We start from the raw sequence: 17,964 nt of genomic DNA, 5'->3' as shown, positions 1-17,964 counted from the left end.
GTACTAGCCCTGTATTAGCCCTGTATTAGCCCTGTACTAGCCCTGTATTAACCCTGTATTAGCCCTGTATTAACCCTGTACTAGCCCTGTACTAGCCCTGTACTAGCCCTGTATTAACCCTGTATTAGCCCTGTATTAACCCTGTATTAGCCCTGTATTAACCCTGTACTAACCCTGTATTAGCCCTGTATTAACCCTGTATTAACCCTGTATTAACCCTGTACTAGCCCTGTATTAACCCTGTATTAACCCTGTATTAACCCTGTATTAACCCTGTACTAGCCCTGTATTAACCCTGTATTAACCCTGTATTAACCCTGTACTAGCCCTGTACTAACCCTGTATTAACCCTGTATTAGCCCTGTATTAACCCTGTATTAACCCTGTATTAGCCCTGTATTAACCCTGTATTAACCCTGTATTAACCCTGTATTAACCCTGTATTAGTCCTGCATTAGTCCTGTACTAACCCTGTATTAACCCTGTATTAACACTGTATTAGCCCTGTATTAGCCCTGTATTAACCCTGTATTAACCCTGTATTAACCCTGTACTAGCCCTGTATTAACCCTGTACTAGCCCTGTATTAACCCTGTACTAGCCCTGTATTAACCCTGTATTAACCCTGTATTAACCCTGTACTAGCCCTGTACTAGCCCTGTATTAACCCTGTATTAACCCTGTACTAGCCCTGTATTAACCCTGTACTAGCCCTGTATTAACCCTGTATTAACCCTGTACTAGCCCTGTACTAGCCCTGTATTAACCCTTTATTAACCCTGTACTAGCCCTGTATTAACCCTGTATTAGCCCTGTATTAACCCTGTATTAACCCTGTATTAACCCTGTACTAGCCCTGTACTAGCCCTGTATTAACCCTGTATTAACCCTGTACTGTTCCAGATGTGTGACAGATCACCCTGTTGTAATAGTTAAAGGTTTGCCGTTGTGGAAGTGTCTGAATGGATTGAGGACATTGTGTTGCTTCTGTAACATCAGTGGTTCCATGTTCCCAGGACCAGACATATGGAAAACATGACTGGAAGTCTCTTAGGATGAACCCATGGCAGATATCTGATTATTATTATCTTGGACATTTACCGTGTGCTATGTTTTCAGACATGACAAGTTTAACATTAGGATGGTCTGAACCCCAGTGGCTGATGGGAGCAGGAAGTCAAACCAAGCGATACTGTATCTGTCATAGTTGTTTAACCTTGTACGCCAACATAGTTGTCTAGCCTTGTACGCCAACATAGTTGTCTAGCCTTGTACGCCAACATAGTTGTCTAGCCTTGTACGCCAACATAGTTGTCTAGCCTTGTACGCCAACATAGTTGTCTAGCCTTGTACGCCAACATAGTTGTCTAGCCTTGTACGCCAACATAGTTGTCTAGCCTTGTACGCCAACATAGTTGTCTAGCCTTGTACGCCAACATAGTTGTCTAGCCTTGTACGCCAACATAGTTGTCAAGACTTGTACGCCAACATAGTTGTCTAGCCTTGTACGCCAACATAGTTGTCAAGACTTGTATGCCAACATAGTTGTCAAGACTTGTACGCCAACATAGTTGTCAAGACTTGTACGCCAACATAGTTGTCAAGACTTGTACGCCAACATAGTTGTCAAGACTTGTACGCCAACATAGTTGTCAAGACTTGTACGCCAACATAGTTGTCTAGCCTTGTACGCCAACATAGGTGTCTAGCCTTGTACGCCAACATAGTTGTCAAGACCTGTACGCCAACATAGTTGTCTAGCCTTGTACGCCAACATAGTTGTCTAGCCTTGTACGCCAACATAGTTGTCTAGCCTTGTACGCCAACATAGTTGTCTAGCCTTGTACGCCAACATAGTTGTCTAGCCTTGTACGCCAACATAGTTGTCTAGCCTTGTACGCCAACATAGTTGTCTAGCCTTGTACGCCAACGCGACAAACATAAGCCTTCTACTCCAAATCATAAATCTTTCTTTAAAAATGTCTTATCTCTTTTTCTCTGGACAAAGAATGGTTTTATAACACAGTGTGCATCAAACAGTCCAAAGAGTTGTGTAATTCCCTACAGCTAGATCAAACAGGTGATTAACATCGTATCTCTAGTAGTCCTCTATTAGAGGTGATTATCTCTACTAGCCAGTCAGTATACAGTAGTCCCTATTAGAGGTGATTATCTCTACTAACCAGTCAGTATACAGTAGTCCTCTAATAGAGGTGATTATCTCTACTAACCAGTCAGTATACAGTAGTCCTCTATTAGAGGTGATTATCTCTACTAACCAGTCAGTATACAGTAGTCCTCTATTAGAGGTGATTATCTCTACTAACCAGTCAGTATACAGTAGTCCCCTATTAGAGGTGATTATCTCTACTAACCAGTCAGTATACAGTAGTCCTCTATTAGAGGTGATTATCTCTACTAACCAGTCAGTATACAGTAGTCCTCTATTAGAGGTGCTTATCTCTACTAGCCAGTCAGTATACAGTAGTCCTCTATTAGAGGTGATTATCTCTACTAGCCAGTCAGTATACAGTAGTCCTCTATTAGAGGTGATTATCTCTCTACTAACCAGTCAGTTTACAGTAGTCCTCTATTAGAGGTGATTATCTCTACTAACCAGTCAGTTTACAGTAGTCCTCTATTAGAGGTGATTATCTCTACTAACCAGTCAGTTTACAGTAGTCCTCTATTAGAGGTGATTATCTCTACTAACCAGTCAGTATACAGTAGTCCTCTATTAGAGGTGATTATCTCTACTAACCAGTCAGTATACAGTAGTCCTCTATTAGAGGTGCTTATCTCTACTAGCCAGTCAGTATACAGTAGTCCTCTATTAGAGGTGATTATCTCTACTAGCCAGTCAGTATACAGTAGTCCTCTATTAGAGGTGATTATCTCTCTACTAACCAGTCAGTATACAGTAGTCCTCTATTAGAGGTGATTATCTCTACTAACCAGTCAGTATACAGTAGTCCTCTATTAGAGGTGATTATCTCTACTAACCAGTCAGTATACAGTAGTCCTCTATTAGAGGTGATTATCTCTACTAACCAGTCAGTATACAGTAGTCCTCTATTAGAGGTGATTATCTCTACTAGCCAGTCAGTATACAGTAGTCCTCTATTAGAGGTGATTATCTCTACTAACCAGTCAGTATACAGTAGTCCTCTATTAGAGGTGATTATTGTGGCAGTTATATGTTGTGTCCCAAATGGCACCCTTTTCCCAATGTAGTGCAGAGACCGTGGTTCTGGTCAACAGTAGTGTACTACATAGGGAATAGGGTGCGATTTAGGATTCCGTTCTAACCTGGAAGGGACAGTGTTATCAGCCCTCTGAGATGTGATAATCTGCTGCTGGTTGAAAGCCCATTGATTGCAGGTTGGTTTTATGACAGCCTTGCGTTGCTGTTATGGTAGGAACCATTGATTTTACTGCTGAAGTACACACAAGCCGTTGTAAAACTAACTCAGGCCATTTATTTTCATCCGTTATTTAACTGGTTCAAGACAGCGATGAAAGTTTCCCCAGGTAGAGGAAGATCGTCATTTGTCTGTTGGAGCAGAAAGACGGTCAGTTGTTTATTCTGAGGGACAGAAGTGAATGAATCAATACAGGAAAGAGTTGAACGTCAGACCCTCATCATCTGGAAAGGGGCTTCCTTCCTCCACGGTCACTTCATTAGGAGTTTAATGGATTTCATTTAACTAGACAGTTAAGAACCAATTCTTAGTTTCAATGACGGCCTACCGGGGAACAGTGGGCTAACTGCCTTGTTCAGGGGAACAGTGGGTTAACTGCCTTGTTCAGGGGAACAGTGGGTTAACTGCCTTGTTCAGGGGAACAGTGGGTTAACTGCCTTGTTCAGGGGAACAGTGGGTTAACTGCCTTGTTCAGGGGAACAGTGGGTTAACTGCCTTGTTCAGGGGAACAGTGGGTTAACTGCCTTGTTCAGGGGAACAGTGGGCTAACTGCCTTGTTCAGGGGAACAGTGGGTTAACTGCCTTGTTCAGGGGAACAGTGGGCTAACTGCCTTGTTCAGGGGAACAGTGGGCTAACTGCCTTGTTCAGGGGAACACTGGGTTAACTACCTTGTTCAGAGGAACAGTGGGTTAACTGCCTTGTTCAGGGGAACAGTGGGTTAACTGCCTTGTTCAGGGGAACAGTGGGCTAACTGCCCTGTTCAGGAGAACAGTGGGTTAACTGCCCTGTTCAGGGGAACAGTGGGTTAACTGCCTTGTTCAGGGGAACAGTGGGTTAACTGCCTTGTTCAGGGGAACAGTGGGTTAACTGCCTTGTTCAGGGGAAGAGTGGGTTAACTGCCTTGTTCAGGGGAACATTGGGTTAACTGCCTTGTTCAGGGGAACAGTGGGTTAACTGCCTTGTTCAGGGGAACAGTGGGTTAACTGCCTTGTTCAGGGGAACAGTGGGCTAACTGCCTTGTTCAGGGGAACAGTGGGTTAACTGCCTTGTTCAGGGGAACAGTGGGCTAACTGCCTTGTTCAGGGGAACAGTGGGCTAACTGCCTTGTTCAGGGGAACACTGGGTTAACTACCTTGTTCAGAGGAACAGTGGGTTAACTGCCTTGTTCAGGGTGGGTTAACTGCCTTGTTCAGGGAACAGTGGGCTAACTGCCCTGTTCAGGAGAACAGTGGGTTAACTGCCCTGTTCAGGAGAACAGTGGGTTAACTGCCTTGTTCAGGGGAACAGTGGGTTAACTGCCTTGTTCAGGGGAACAGTGGGTTAACTGCCTTGTTCAGGGGAAGAGTGGGCTAACTGCCTTGTTCAGGGGAACAGTGGGTTAACTGCCTTGTTCAGGGGAACAGTGGGCTAACTGCCTTGTTCAGGGGAACAGTGGGTTAACTGCCTTGTTCAGGGGAACAGTGGGTTAACTGCCTTGTTCAGGGGAACAGTGGGCTAACTGCCTTGTTCAGGGGAACAGTGGGTTAACTGCCTTGTTCAGGGGACTAGTGGCTTAACTGCCTTGTTCAGGGGAACAGTGGGATAACTGCCTTGTTCAGGGGAACAGTGGGCTAACTGCCTTGTTCAGGGGAACAGTGGGCTAACTGCCTTGTTCAGGGGAACAGTGGGTTAACTGCCTTGTTCAGGGGAACAGTGGGCTAACTGCCTTGTTCAGGGAACAGTGGGCTAACTGCCTTGTTCAGGGGAACAGTGGGTTAACTGCCTTGTTCAGGGAACAGTGGGTTAACTGCCTTGTTCAGGGGAACAGTGGGTTAACTGCCTTGTTCAGGGGAACAGTGGGTTAACTGCTTTGTTCAGGGGAACCGTGGGTTAACTGCCCTGTTCAGGGGAACAGTGGGTTAACTCCCCTGTCCAGGGGAACAGTGGGTTAACTGCCTTGTTCAGGAGAACAGTGGGTTAACTGCCTTGTTCAGGGGAACAGTGGGTTAACTGCCCTGTTCAGGGGAACACTGGCTTAACTCCCCTGTCCAGGGGAACAGTGGGTTAACTGCCTTGTTCAGGAGAACAGTGGGTTAACTGCCTTGTTCAGGGGAACAGTGGGTTAACTGCCTTGTTCAGGGGAACTGTGGGATAACTGCCTTGTTCAGGGGAACAGTGGTTTAACTGCCCTGTTCAGGGCAACAGTGGGTTAACTGCCTTGTTCAGGGGAACATTGGGTTAACTGCCTTGTTCAGGGGAACAGTGGGTTAACTGCCTTGTTCAGGGGAACAGTGGGTTAACTGCCCTGTTCAGGGGAACAGTGGGTTAACTGCCTTGTTCAGGGGAACAGTGGGTTAACTGCCCTGTTCAGGGGAACAGTGGGTTAACTGCCCTGTTCAGGGGAACAGTGGGTTAACTGCCTTGTTCAGGGGAACAGTGGGTTAACTGCCTTGTTCAGGGGAACAGTGGGTTAACTGCCCTGTTCAGGGGAACAGTGGGTTAACTGCCTTGTTCAGGGGAACATTGGGTTAACTGCCTTGTTCAGGGGAACAGTGGGTTAACTGCCTTGTTCAGGGGAACAGTGGGTTAACTGCCTTGTTCAGGGGAACAGTGGGTTAACTGCCCTGTTCAGGGGAACAGTGGGTTAACTGCCTTGTTCAGGGGAACAGTGGGTTAACTGCCCTGTTCAGGGGAACACTGGGTTAACTGCCTTGTTCAGGGGAACAGTGGGTTAACTGCCTTGTTCAGGGGAACAGTGGGTTAACTGCCCTGTTCAGGGGAACACTGGGTTAACTGCCTTGTTCAGGGGAACAGTGGGTTAACTGCCCTGTTCAGGGGAACACTGGGTTAACTGCCTTGTTCAGGGGAACAGTGGGTTAACTGCCTTGTTCAGGGGAACAGTGGGTTAACTGCCTTGTTCAGGGGAACAGTGGGTTAACTGCCCTGTTCAGGGGAACACTGGGTTAACTGCCTTGTTCAGGGGCAGAACGACAGATTTATACCTAGTCAGCTCAGGGATTCAATCTTGCAACCTTTCCGTTACTAGTCCAACACTCTAACCACTAGGCTACCTGCCGCCCCTCCACTCTAACCACTAGGCTACCCTGCCACCCCTACACTCTAACCACTAGGCTACCCTTCCACCCCTCCACTTTAACCACTAGGCTACCTGCCGCCCCTCCACTCTAACCACTAGGCTACCCTGCCACCCCAACACTCTAACCACTAGGCTACCCTGCCGACCCTCCACTCTAACCACTAGGCTACCCTGCCGCCCCTACACTCTAACCACTAGGCTACCCTGCCGCCCCTCCCTCTAACCACTGGGCTACCTGCCCCCCTCCACTCTAACCACTAGGCTACCCCTTCTCTGCCTGGCGGTTCCCCTCTCTCCACTGGGATTCTCTGCCTGGCGGTTCCCCTCTCTCCACTGGGATTCTCTGCCTGGCGGTTCCCCTCTCTCCACTGGGATTCTCTGTCTGGCCGGTTCCCTCGGTTCCCCTCTCCCACTGGGATTCTCTGCCTGGCCGGTTCCCCTCTCTCCACTGGGATTCTCTGCCTGGCGGTTCCCCTCTCTCCACTGGGATTCTCTGCCTGGCGGTTCCCCTCTCTCCACTGGGATTCTCTGTCTGGCCGGTTCCCCTCTCTCCACTGGGATTCTCTGCCTGGCCGGTTCCCCTCTCTCCACTGGGATTCTCTGCCTGGCGGTTCCCCTCTCTCCACTGGGATTCTCTGCCTGGCCGGTTCCCCTCTCTCCACTGGGATTCTCTGCCTGGCCGGTTCCCTCTCTCCACTGGGATTCTCTGCCTGGCCGGTTCCCCTCTCCACTGGGATTCTCTGCCTCTAACCCTTTTACAGGGTCTCTTCCATGCCGTCCCTATAGGAGGGGCGTCACTTCATTTAGAATGTTTTTGTATTTCACCAGGGAGGCCAGTTGAGAACAAGTTCTCATTTACAACTGCGACCTGACCAAGACAAAGCAAAGCAGTGAGACAGAAACAACAACAGAGTTACACATGGAATAAACAAACATACAGTCAATAATACAGTAGAATAATCTATATACAGTGAGTGCAAGAACTTCACATCCTCTTGATGTGCAAGTAGAGATACAGGTGTGCAAAAGAGCAGCAAAGTAAATAACAACAGCATGGGGATGAGGTAGGTAGATTGGGCTATTTACAGATGGGCTGTTTACAGATGGGCTGTGTACAGCTGCAGCGATCGGTTAGCTGCTCAGACAGCTGATGATTAAAGTTAGTGAGGAGGTATAAGTCTTCCAACTTCAGCGATTTTCGCAATTCTTTCCAGTCACTGGCAGCAGAGAACTGAAAGGAACGGCGGCCAAAGGAAGATTTTGGCTTTTGGGGAGTGAGATATACCTGCTGGAGCGCGTGCTACAGGTGGGTGTTGCTATGGTGACCAGTGAGCTGAGATAAGGCGGAGCTAGACCATAGCATAGATGACCTGGAGCCAGTGGGTCTGGCGACGAATATGTAGCGAGAGGTTGAGAAGGTTGAGTCTCTTCCTGTCTGGGTTGATTATTATTATTGGACCCTGCTGGTCGTCTATGAACATTTGAACATCTTGGCCATGTTCTGTTATAATCTCCACCTGGCACAGCCAGAAGAGGACTGGCCACCCCACATATGCTCTCTCTAATTCTCTCTTTCTTTCTCTCTCTCGGAGGACCTGAGCCCTAGGACCGTGCCCCAGGACTACCTGACATGATGACTCCTTGCTGTCCCCAGTCCACCTGACTGTGCTGCTGCTCCAGTTTCAACTGTTCTGCCTTATTATTATTCGACCATGCTGGTCATTTATGAACATTTGAACATCTTGGCCATGTTCTGTTATAATCTCCACCCGGCACAGCCAGAAGAGGACTGGCCACCCCTCATAGCCTGGTTCCTCTCTAGGTTTCTAATCTCCACCCGGCACAGCCAGAAGAGGACTGGCCATCCCTCATAGCCTGGTTCCTCTCTAGGTTTCTTCCTAGGTTCTGGCCTTTCTAGGGAGTTTTTCCTAGCCACCGTGCTTCTACACCTGCATTGCTTGCTGTTTGGGGATTTAGGCTGGATTTCTGTACAGCACTTTGTGACATCAGCTGATGTAAGGAGGGATTCATAAATACATTTGATTAATTACCAGATTTAAGGTTTATTGGTTGTTATACAGCAACCATGATGGAGTGAGGAAGAGAGACAGAGAGCGAGAGAGAGGAGAGAGAGAGAGAGAGAGAGAGAGAGAGAGAGAGAGAGAGACGAGTGAGTGAAGAAAAGATCTGAAGTAGAGACCCAGTTACCTACCTGTGAACCAAAAGCAGTGACCCTGAGGTTAAGTCAATAGAGACAGCACTTGTCAGGCCAGGACCTAGAGAAGCAGACAGTGATAATGGGCTTGGAGCTCCACTAGTCCCCTTGACTTAGACTGACTGACAAAGCTCTCCTCTTGGCTGACTGGGCCTGGAGCTTAACCCTTCAGCTGATCTCCTCCACTGGCTTCAGGAGAGCAGAACCCACATCATGGCAAACCACTTCAACACTCGACTAGAATGGTGGTAAATGTTTTCATGGTGTAAGAATAACAAGGAGGGAGTGTTGCATTTACCTCAGTCTGTCTTCTACACCTGGGAGTCACTGTCCCCCCCGGGAGTCACTGGGAGTCACTGTCCCCCCTCACTGGGAGTCACTGTCCCCCAGTTGTCACTATAATATCCAACCCTCCAAGCCTTCAGTCAGTGTTAACTATACTACTCCAACCCTCCAAGCCTTCAGTCAGTGGTAACTATACTACTCCAGCCCTCCAGCCTCAGTCAGTGGTAACTATACTACTCCAACCTCCAAGCCTCAGTCAGTGGTAACTATACTACTCCAACCCTCCAAGTCTTCAGTCAGTGGTAACTATACTACTCCAACCCTCCAGCCTTCAGTCAGTGGTAACTATACTACTCCAACCTTCTCCAACCTTCAGTCAGTGGTAACTATACTACTCCAACCCTCCAAGCCTTCAGTCAGTGGTAACTATACTACTCCAACCCTCCAGCCTCAGTCAGTTCAGTGGGTAACTATACTACTCCAACCCTCCAGCCTTCAGTCAGTGGTAACTATACTACTCCAACCCTCCAACCCTCCAACCTTCAGTCAGTGTTAACTATACTACTCCAACCCTCCAAGCCTTCAGTCAGTGGTAACTATACTACTCCAACCCTCCAACCCTTCAGTCAGTGTTAACTATACTACTCCAACCCTCCAAGCCTTCAGTCAGTGGTAACTATAACCCTCCTGTCTTTGACTTACAGTCAACCCTCCAAGCCTTCAGTCAGTGGTAACTATACTACTCCAACCCTCCAGCCTTCAGTCAGTGGTAACTATAACCTAGTCTTCCAACCCTCCAGTCTTCAGTCAGTGGTAACTATACTACTCCAACCCTCCAGCCTTCAGTCAGTGGTAACTATACTACTCCAACCCTCCAAGCCTTCAGTCAGTGGTAACTATACTACTCCAACCCTCCAGGCCTTCAGTTGTAACTTCAGTCAGTGGTAACTATACTACTCCAACCCTCCAGCCTTCAGTCAGTGGTAACTATACTACTCCAACCCTCCAAGCCTTCAGTCAGTGGTAACTATACTACTCCAACCCTCCAAGCCTTCAAGCCTCAGTGTGCTATACTACTCCAACCCTCCAAGCCTTCAGTCAGTGGTAACTATACTACTCCAACCCTCCAAGCCTTCAGTCAGTGGTAACTATACTACTCCAACCCTCCAAGCCTTCAGTCAGTGTTAACTATACTACTCCAACCCTCCAAGCCTTCAGTCAGTGGTAACTATACTACTCCAACCCCAAGCCCAGCCTTCCAGTCAGTGGTAACTATACTACTCCAACCCTCCAAGCCTATTACTCCAGTCAGTGGTAACTATACTACTCCAACCCTCCAAGCCTTCAGTCAGTGGTAACTATACTACTCCAACCCTCCAGCTATACTTCAACCCTCAAGCCTGGTGTTAACTATACTCCAAGCCTCCAACCCTCCAACCCTCAAGCCTTCAGGTGGTAACTATACTCAACCTCCAGCCTTCAGTCAGTGGTAACTATACTGGTGGTAACTATACTACTCCAACCCTCCAGCCTTCAGTCAGTGGTAACTATACTACTCCAAGCCCTCCAACCCTTCAGTCAGTGGTAACTATACTACTCCAACCCTCCAAGCCTTCAGTCAGTGGTAACTATACTACCCCAACCCTTCAGTCAGCTATACTTCAGTCAAACTATACTACTCCAACCCTCCAACTCCTCCAACCCTTCAGTCCTCCAACCCTCCAGTCAGTCAGTTGTAACTATACTACTCCAACCCTCAAGCCTTCAGTCAGTGGTAACTATACTACTCCAACCCTCCAAGCCTTCAGTCAGTGGTAACTATACTACTCCAACCCTCCAAGTTGTAACCTTCAGTCTTCAGTGTGGTAACTATACTACTCCAACCCTCCAACCCTTCAGTCAGTGGTAACTATACTACTCCAACCCTCCAACCTTCAGTCAGTGGTAACTATACTACTCCAACCCTCCAACCTTCAGTCAGTGGTAACTATACTACTCAACCCTCCCAACTATACTACTCCAACCCTTCAGCCTTCAGTCAGTGGTAACTATACTACTCCAACCCTCCAAGCCTTCAGTCAGTGGTAACTATACTACTCCAACCCTCCAAGCCTTCAGTCAGTGGTAACTATACTAACTCCAACCCTCAGTGGTAACAACTACCTTCAGTCAGTGGTAACTATACTACTCCAACCCTCCCTTCAGTCAGTGGTAACTATACTACTCCAACCCTCCAAGCCTTCAGTCAGTGGTAACTATACTACTCCAACTCAACCTCCAACCTCCAGCCTTCAGTCAGTGGTAACTATACTACTCCAACCTCCAACCCTTCAGTCAGTGGTAACTATACTACTCCAACCCCAGCCTTCAGTCAGTGCTATACTACTCAACCTCAGTCAGTGTGGTAACTATACTACTCCAACCTCCAAGTCCTATACTCTCAGTCAGTGTGTAACTATACTACTCAGTCAGTGGTACAACCCTCCAACCCTTCAGTCAGTGGTAACTATACTACTCAACCCTCCAACCCTCAGTCAGTGGTAACTATACTACTTTCAGTCAGGTGGGGTAACTATACCTCCAACCTCCAACCCTCCAGTCAGTGTTAACTATACTACTCCAACCCTCCAAGCCTTCAGTCAGTGGTAACTATACTACTCCAACCCTCCAACCCTCCAGTCAGTGTTAACTATACTACTCCAAGCCTTCAGTCAGTGGTAACTATACTACTCCAACCCTCCAACCTTCAGTCAGTGGTAACTATACTACTCCAACCTATCCAGCCTTCAGTCAGTGGTAACTATACTACTCAACCCTCCAACCCTCCAGTCAGTGGTAACTATACTACTCCAACCCTCCAGTCACCCTCCAGTCAGTGGTAACTATACTACTCCAACCCTCCAACCCTCAGTCAGTGGTAACTATACTACTCCAACCCTCCAACCCTCCAGTCAGTTGTAACTAACTATAACCCTCCAACCCTCAGTCTGGTAACTATACTCAACTCCAACCCTCCAGTCAGTGGTAACTATAATACTCCAACCTCCAACCCTCCAGTCAGTGTAACTATACTACTCCAACCCTCCAACCCAGTCAGTGGTAACTATAATACTCCAACCCTCAACCCTCCAGTCAGTGTAACTATACTACCCTCCAACCCTCCAGCCTTCAGTCAGTGTAACTATACTACTCCAACCCTCCAACCTCCAGTCAGTGGTAACTATACTACTCCAACCCTCCAGCCTTCAGTCAGTGGTAACTATACTACTCCAACCCTCCAACCCTCCAGTCAGTGGTAACTATACTACTCCAACCCTCCAGTCAGTGGTAACTATAATACTCCAACCCCCTCCAGTCAGTGGTAACTATACTACTCCAACCCTCCAACCCTCCAGTCAGTGGTAACTATACTACTCCAACCCTCCAACCCTTCAGTCAGTGGTAACTATACTACTCCAACCCTCCAACCCTTCCTCTTATCAGTCAGTGGTAACTATACTGCTCAACCCTCCAACCCTCCAGTCAGTGGTAACTATAAAAGAGGTACTCCAACCCTCCAACCCTCCAGTGGTAACTATACTACTCCAACCCTCCAACCCTCCAGTCAGTGGTAACTATACTACTCCAACCCTCCAACCCTCCAGTCAGTGGTAACTATAATAACCCTCCAACCTCCAGTCAGTGGTAACTATACTACTCCAACCCTCCAACCTCCAGTCAGTGGTAACTATACTACTCCAACCCTCCAACCCTCCAGTCAGTGGTAACTATACTACTCCAACCCTCCAACCCTTCAGTCAGTGGTAACTATACTACTCCAACCCTCCAACCCTCCAGTCAGTGGTAACTATACTACTCAACCCTCCAACCTCCAGTCAGTGGTAACTATACTACTCCAACCCTCCAACCCAACCCCAACTCCAGTCAGTGGTAACTATAATACTCCAACCCTCCAGTCAGTGGTAACATACTACTCCAACCCTCAACCCTCCAGTCAGTGGTAACTATACTCCAACCTCCAGTCAGTGGTAACTATAATACTCCAACCCTCCAGTCAGTCCAACCCTCCAGTCAGTTAACTATAGTGGTAGTCAGTGGTAACTATACTATCCAACCCTCAATAGTCAGTGGTAACTATACTACTCAACCCTCAGTGGTAACAACCCTCCAGTCAGTGGTAACTATACTACTCCAACCCTCCAACCCTCCAGTCAGTGGTAACTATACTACTCCAACCCTCCAAGTGGTAACCTCCAGTCAGTGGTAACTATACCAACCCCTCCAACCCTCCAGTCAGTGGTAACTATAATACCCAACCCTCCAGTCCAGTCAGTGGTAACTATACTACTCCAACCTCCAACCCAGTCAGTGTAACCTACTCCAACCCTCCAGTCAGTGGTAACTATACTACTCCAACCCTCCAACCTCAGTCAGTGGTAACTATAATACTCCAACCCTCAGTCCAGTCAGTTGTAACTATACTACTCCAACCCTCCAACCCTCCAGTCAGTGGTATAACTAGCTAATACTAACCCTCCAACCCTCCAGTCAGTGGTAACTATAATACTAACTCCAACCCTCCAGTCAGTGGTAACTATAACCCTACTGGTAACCAACCCTCCAACCCTCCAGTCAGTGGTAACTATACTACTCCAACCCTCCAGTCAGTGGTAACTATACTACTCCAACCCTCCAGTCAGTGGTAACTATACTACTCCAACCCTCCAGCCTCAGTCAGTGTTAACTATACTACTCCAACCCTCCAACCCTCCAGTCAGTGGTAACTATACTACTCCAACCCTCCAACCCTCCAGTCAGTGGTAACTATATAATACCTCCAACCCTCCAACCCTCCAGTCAGTGGTAACTATACTACTCCAACCCTCCAACCCTCCAGTCAGTGGTAACTATACTACTCCAACCCTCCAACCCTTCAGTCAGTGGTAACTATACTACTCCAACCCTCCAACCCTCCAGTCAGTGGTAAACTATAATACTCCAACCCTCCAACCCTCCAGTCAGTGGTAACTATACTACTCCAACCCTCCAGTCAGTGGTAACTATAATACTCCAACCCTCCAGTCAGTGGTAACTATACTACTCCAACCCTCCAACCCTCCAGTCAGTGGTAACTATACTAACCCTCCAACCCTCCAGTCAGTGGTAACTATAAACCCTCCAACCCTCCAGTCAGTGGTAACTATAATACTCCAACCCTCCAACCCTCCAGTCAGTTGTAACTATACTACTCCAACCCTCCAACCCTCCAGTCAGTGGTAACTATACTACTCCAACCCTCCAACCTCCAGTCAGTGGTAACTATACTAACCTCCAACCCTCCAACCCTCCAGTCAGTGGTAACTATAATACTCCAACCCTCCAACCCTCCAGTCAGTGGTAACTATACTACTACCCTCCAACCCTCCAGTCAGTGGTAACTATACTACTCCAACCTCCAACCCTCCAGTCAGTGGTAACTATACTACTCCAACCCTCCAACCCTCCAGTCAGTGGTAACTATACTACCCTCCAACCCTCCAACCCTCCAGTCAGTGGTAACTATACTAACCTCCAACCTCCAGTCAGTGTTAACTATAATACTCCAACCCTCCAGTCAGTGGTAACTATACTACTCCAACCCTCCAACCCTCCAGTCAGTTGTAACTATAATACTCCAACCCTCCAACCCTCCAGTCAGTGGTAACTATACTACTCCAACCCTCCAGTCAGTCAGTCAGTAACTATACTACTCCAACCCTCCAGTCAGTGGTAACTATAATACTCCAACCTCCAGTGGTACCAACCCTCCAGTCAGTGGTAACTATAATACTGTTAACCAACCCTCCAGTCAGTGGTAACTATACTCCAACCTCCAACCCTCCAGTCAGTGGTAACTATACTACTCCAACCCTCCAGTCAGTGTCAGTGGTAACTATACTACTCCAACCCTCCAGTCAGTGGTAACTATACTACCAACCCTCCAGTCAGTGGTAACTATACTACTCCAACCCTCCAGTCCAGTGGGTAACTATAATACTCCAACCCTCAACAGTCAGTGGTAAATATACTACTAACCCTACTCCAAACCCTCCAACCCTCAGTCAGTGGTAACTATACTACTCCAACCCTCCAACCTCCAGTCAGTGGTAACTATACTACTCCAACCCTCCAGTCAGTGGTAACTATACTACTCCAACCCTCCAACCCTTCAGTCAGTGGTAACTATACTACTCCAACCCTCCAGTCAGTGTGGTAACTATACTACCCTCCAACCCTCCAGTCAGTGTTAACTATAAACTCCAACCCTCCAGTCAGTGGTAACTATAATACTCCAACCCTCCAGTCAGTGGTAACTATACCCTCACTCCAAACCCTCCAACCCTCCAGTCAGTGGTAACTATACTACTCCAACCCTCCAACCCTCCAGTCAGTGTTAACTATACTACTCCAACCCTCCAACCCTCCAGTCAGATGACACTATACTACTCCAAATCCTGGTGGTAACTATACTACTCCAACCCTCCAACCCTCCAGTCAGTGGTAACTATACTACTCCAAGCCTCAGTCAGTCAGTTGGTAACTATACTACTCCAACCCTCCAACCCTCCAGTCAGTGGTAACTATACTACTCCAACCCTCCAACCCTCCAGTCAGTGGTAACTATAATACTCCAACCCTCCAACCCTCCAGTCAGTTGTAACTATACTACTCCAACCCTCCAACCCTCCAACCCTCCAGTCAGTGGTAACTAACTATACTCCAGTCTCTATACAACCCTCCAACCTCCAGTCAGTTGTAACTATACTACTCCAACCTCCAGTCAGTGGTAACTATATGTACTCCAACCCTCCAGTCAGTGGTAACTATAATACTCCAACCCTCCAGTCAGTGGTAACTATACTACTCCAACCTCCAACCCTCCAGTCAGTGGTAACTATACTACTCCAACCCTCCAGCCTTCCAGTCAGTGGTAACTATACTACTCCAACCCTCCAACCCTCCAGTCAGTGGTAACTATAATACTAACCTCCAACCCCTCCAGTCAGTGGTAACTATAATACTCCAACCCTCCAGTCAGTGGTAACTATACTACTCCAACCCTCCAACCCTCCAGTCAGTGGTAACTATACTACTCCAACCCTCCAGTCCTATACTACTCAACCCTCAGTCAGTGTAACTATACTACTCCAACCCTCCAACCCTCCAGTCAACCCTCCAGTCAGTGGTAACTATAATACAACCTCCAACCACTCCAGTGGTAACTATAATACTCCAACCTCAGTCAGTGGTAACTATACTACTCCAACCCTCCAGTCAGTGGTAACTATACTACTCCAACCCTCCAACCCTCCAGTCAGTGGTAACTATAATACTCCAACCCTCCAACCCTCCCCTCCAGTCAGTGGTAACTATACTACTCCAACCTCCAACCCTTCCAGTCAGTGGTAACTATACTACTCCAACCCTCCAGTGGTACCTCAACCCTCCAGTCAGTGGTAACTATAATACTCCAACCCTCCAACCCTCCAGTCAGTGTAACTATACTACTCCAACCCTCCAACCCTCCAGTCAGTGGTAACTATACTACTCCAACCCTCCAACCCTCCAGTCAGTGGTAACTATACTACTCCAACCTCCAACCCTCCAGTCAGTGGTAACTATAATACTCCAACCTCTCAGTGGTAACATACCTCCAACCCTCCAGTCAGTGGTAACTATAATACTCCAACCCTCCAACCCTCCAGTCAGTGGTAACCCTCCAGTCAGTGGTAACTACTACTCAACCCTCAGTCAGTGTTACCTCCAACCCTCCAGTCAGTGGTAACTATACTACTCCAACCCTCCAGTCAGTCAGTGGTAACTATACTACTCCAACCCTCCAACCCTCCAGTCAGTGGTAACTATACTACTCCAACCCTCCAGTCAGTGGTAACTATACTAACTCCAACCCTCCAGTCAGTGGTAACTATACTACTAACTCCAACCTCAGTGGTAACTATACCCAACCCTCCAACCCTCCAGTCAGTGGTAACTATACTACTCCAACCCTCCAACCCTCCAGTCAGTGGTAACTATACTACTCCAACCTCCAGTCAGTGGTAACTATACTACTCCAACCCTCCAACCCTCCAGTCAGTGGTAACTATACTACTCCAACCCTCCAGTCAGTGGTAACTATAATACTCCAACCCTCCAGTCAGTGGTAACTATACTACTCCAACCCTCCAACCCTCCAGTCAGTGTTAACTATAATACTCCAGCCCTCAACCCTCCAGTCAGTGGTAACCCTCCAACCCTCCAGTCAGTGGTAACTATACTACTCCAACCCTCCAGTCAGTGGTAACTATAATACTCCAACCCTCCAGTCAGTGGTAACTATACTAACCCTCCAACCCTCCAACCCTCCAGTCAGTGGTAACTATACTACTCCAACCCTCCAACCCTCCAGTCAGTGGTAACTATACTATACCTTCAGTCAACCCTCCAACCCTCCAGTCAGTGGTAACTATACTACTCCAACCCTCCAACCCTCCAGTCAGTGGTAACTATAATACTAAACCCTCCAGCAGTTGTAACTATTCCAACCCTCCAGTCAGTGGTAACTATACTACTCCAACCCTCCAACCCTCCAGTCAGTGGTAACTATACTACTCCAACCCTCCAACCCTCCAGTCAGTGGTAACCCCCAGTCAGTGGTAACTATACTACTCCAACCTCCAGTCAGTGGTAACTATAATACTCCAACCCTCCAGTCAGTGGTAACTATACTACTCCAACCCTCCAACCTCCAACCCTCCAGTCAGTGGTAACTATAATACTCCAACCTCAGTCAGTGGTAACTATACTACTCAACCCTCCAACCCTCCAGTCAGTGGTAACTATACTACTCCAACCCTCCAACCCTCAGTCAGTGGTAACTATACTACTCCAACCCTCCAACCCTCCAGTCAGTGTTAACTATACT

This window comes from Oncorhynchus nerka, linkage group LG10 (genome assembly GCF_034236695.1).
Source record: "Oncorhynchus nerka isolate Pitt River linkage group LG10, Oner_Uvic_2.0, whole genome shotgun sequence".
Classification (NCBI taxonomy): domain Eukaryota; kingdom Metazoa; phylum Chordata; class Actinopteri; order Salmoniformes; family Salmonidae; genus Oncorhynchus; species Oncorhynchus nerka.
This window is presented reverse-complemented; position numbering follows the sequence as displayed.